This window comes from Acinonyx jubatus, chromosome B1 (genome assembly GCF_027475565.1).
Source record: "Acinonyx jubatus isolate Ajub_Pintada_27869175 chromosome B1, VMU_Ajub_asm_v1.0, whole genome shotgun sequence".
In the NCBI taxonomy this organism is placed as follows: Eukaryota; Metazoa; Chordata; class Mammalia; order Carnivora; family Felidae; genus Acinonyx; species Acinonyx jubatus.
The window spans coordinates 48486206-48490141 of record NC_069382.1 but is presented as its reverse complement, the minus strand read 5'-3'; positions in this window follow the sequence as shown (position 1 = coordinate 48490141).

The window sequence follows — 3936 nt, the reverse complement described above, 5'->3', positions numbered from 1 at the left end:
TCAAAGCCACCACTCTGAACTCTGAACAATTAGCATGATATGTGGTCAGTTTTCCATCCTGATGTAAGTTGGAATGTAGGCATGGAGTTTGATTTCACACATAATGGGGCAGATATTCCTGGTTGCCTTCCTGATACTCATTCCTCTGTTCTTTCTTACTAAACAGTAACCTTGATTGTATTCTAGGTGGCAATGTGCTCTGCTACCCAGCCTTCTTCAAAGCTAAAGGTAGCCAATGAGAATCAAGCTGCTAGTCATTGGGTGGGGCTTCCAGGAAATCTCTTTTAAAGGGGGCCAATTCAACTAGACAAAACGTCTTCTTTGCTCTCCTTCCTTTCTGCCTGGAACACAAATGTGATGGCTGGAACTCTAGTAGCTATCTTGGGTCACGAGACAACTTTGAGGATGAAAGCCATGAACTAAAGATGGTGATGCATAAAGACAGAAGAATTCTGGGTCCCTGATGACTATGGAGGTGCCATATCCATCCTGGATTTCCAACCTCAACTTTTTTTGTTTTTTTTTTCAAGAGAAAAACCTGAGATTTTTATTTTAAGTATCAGTCAGAGTTCAGTTAGCTATTGCTGCATAACAAGCCACACCAAAGTGAGAGGCTCAAACAAATCCTTTATGTGGCTCGTGATACTGCAAACTGGCCATTTTCGGCAGGGTGATTCTTTTGATCTCAGTTTGGCTTCCTCATGAATCTGCAGTCAGTTGTGTGTTGGCTTCAGGAAGTTGGCTGCTGTTAACCGGGGGCACCTTGGTTCTCCTCCATTTGTCTTTTCCTTCATGTGTCTTTCGGATCCCTTCAACAGGCTGGTCTGGCATAGTCTCATAGCAAGGCTGAGGTGCAAGCCCAAGCAAGTATAATCAAGCAAGGAAACCAGCAGATGCACGTAGTATCACTTGAGACCTAAGCTCAGAGCTGGCACTCCACTGCTTTTGCTGCACTTACTGGCTCAAGGCAGTGACTCAAGGCCAGTCCAGAGCCAGGTTGGGTGGAAACTACAAAGTCATAGGGCGAAGGGGGTGGCTCTACAGAGGCTATTCACTGGAGCCATTGATAACTCTAATCTACCATGTTTTGTTTAAGCCACTTATTTGGATTTTCTGTCACATACAGTAAGAAAATCATGTTGGATGATATACCTGCCTTTGAGCACCTAGTCATTCCCAGGGTGTTTGGTAGCCAAGTGCTTTTCTTCCCATGCAGTTGAGGGAAAGAAAGCACAACAGTGAGAAGTCACAGCTTCTTTGAACTCTTCTCGCCTCATACCAAATGAAAGAGCTGAGCCAAATGACCCAGAAGTTCTCTTTGGGTTGAATGAAGCTACATATTCTGATAGGGTCGTCTCCTATAATGCACGGAGGGGAAGGGCAGGAATGAATCTAGGACGGGACTTTACAACCATTGTTCTGTGGGGGGTATAAGAACCAAAAGCCAGAGAAGATTAGAAAGGGTGCAAATTGGGTATACTCACAATCACATAAAGGCTTTCTCCTGGGCACTTTGCCCCTGAATCATGGCAGCTTCCGGTCCATAGCCTTCCCTTAGGTGTGATGACTGGTCATTGAAGAGCACGCTGTCCTCTGCTTTTCTGACAGTGTACATTTATTAAAATCATTGGTGAGGAAAGGTCACACAGCCTATCTCTAGCGATTACGAGGCAATGGCCGTTCACTTCTGCTTGTACCATCTTGCCATCCTCTTGCAATAGAGACACCCGAGCCAAAGGGGCTGCAAGAATTAGACTCCATTCTGTTCAGATGGGTAAGTTTTGAGGCAGCCATTAGAAGCTTTTAAAACAGCCACCAGAAAATTTCAGTAAAGAGAGTATAAGGGGAAGAAGGCAGCCATAGCTAGGCTCCCACAGTGAACTCCTGGAACCTCCACCCACCCAGCAATTTTCCCCTCTCAACGTAAAGAGCCTCTCACCATCAGGTTTTTGGCTGCTCAGAGTTTACTGATTAATTACAGCACCTACAGCCAATTGGTCTCCTTAGTAACCACACTAGCAGGGTCCCAGCTGGAAAAGCTGCTTCTTATTTCCAAAGAGGGCGAACCCTCTTCACATTTTAAAACACCTCCAATTGGAACACAAACAGACTTTTATTATATTTATTTATTTGTTTATTTTTTAGAGAAAAACATCCCTGCTTGTTGCAACAGAGAACTTTATTTTTATTCATTTTTATCTTCACTTATTTTTTAAATATTATTTAAATCCAAGTTAGCAAACATACAGTGCAATGTTGGTTTCAGGAATAGAGCCCAGTGATTCATCACTTACGTACAACACCCAGTGCTCATCCCAACAACTGCCCTCTTAATGCCCATCACCCATTTAACCTTTCCACCCCCTACCCCTCCCCTACATGTAGCAACCCTCAGTTTGTTCTCTGTATTTAAGAGTCTCTTATGGTTTGCCTCCCTGTCTGTTTTTATCTTATCAACAGAGAACTTTAAAGTATTAAGTCTGTTTTCCTTTTCCCTTTTTTTTTTTTTTAAAGTACAGTTGACACTCAGTGTTACATTAGTTTCAGGTGTACAACATAGTGATTCAACATGTCCGTTATGCCGTGCTCGCCGCAGGTATAGCTACCATCAGTCACCATATAATACTATTATGATACCACTGATTATATTCCCTCTGCTGTACCTTTCATCCTGTGGCTTATTCATTCCATAACTGGGAGCCTGTATCTCCCACTCCCCTTCACCCATCTTGCCCAACCGTGTACCCTCTTCCTCTCTGGCAACCACCAGTTTGTTCCCTGTATTTATAGGTCTGTTTCTGCTTTTTGTTTGTTAGTTTATTCATTTGTTTTTTATTTTTTTATTACTTTTTTATTTGAGAGAGAGAACCTGCAAGCGGGGGAGAGGGGAAGAGAGAGAAAGAGAGAGAGAGAAGCTTAAGCAGGCTTCATGTTCAGCATGGAGCCTGATGTGGGGCTTGATCTCACAAAACTTGGGATCATAACCTGAGCTGAAATTAAGAGTCGGAAGCTCAACTGACTGAACCACCCAGATGCCCCTTCATTTGTTTTTTTAGATTCCACATATAAGTAAAATCATATAGTATTTGTCTTTCTCTGGCTTATTTCACTTGGCATAATACCCTCTAGGTCCACCCATGCTGTTGCAAATGGTAAGATCTCATTCTTTTTTTTTTTTTTTTTTTTTGGCTGAGTAATATTCCAGCATATATAAATCCCACCTCTTCTTTCTCCATCCATCTAACCCAAAACTTGCGTTGCTTCCAAATCTTGGTTATGGTAAATAACGCTGCAACAAACATAAGGGTGCATGTATATTTTTGAATTAGTGTTTTTGTTTTCTTTGGGTAAATGCCCAGTAGTGGAATTTACTGGATCATAGAGTAGTTCTATTTTTACTTTTTGAGGAAACTCCATACTGTTTTCCACAGTTGTTGCACCAACTCACATTCCCACCAACAGTGCATGTGGGTTTCTTTTTCTTCACATCCTCACCAGCATTTGCTATTTCTTATCTTTTTGATTCTAGCCATCTGGTAAATGTAAGGTGTCATCTCATTGTGGTTTTGATTGGCATCTCCCTGATTATTAGTGATGTTGACCATCTTTTCATGTGTCTGTTGGCCATCTGGATGTCTTCTTTAGAAAAGTGTCTATTTAGGTTCTCTGTCCATTTTTATTTGGATTATTTGTTTTTTTGTTGTTGTTGAGTCGTGTAAGTTCTTTACATACTTTGGATATTACCCCCTTATTGGATATGTCATTTGCAAGTATCTTCTCTCATATATTAGGTTATATTTTCATTTGTTGATAATTTCCTCCATTGCGTGTATTCCCAGGAGTTTATTTTTGCTCTTGTTCCCCTCCCCCGCCTTTGGAGACATATGTAGAAAAATGTTGCTTTGGACAAAATTTTAAAACAAACCCATGTTTCTC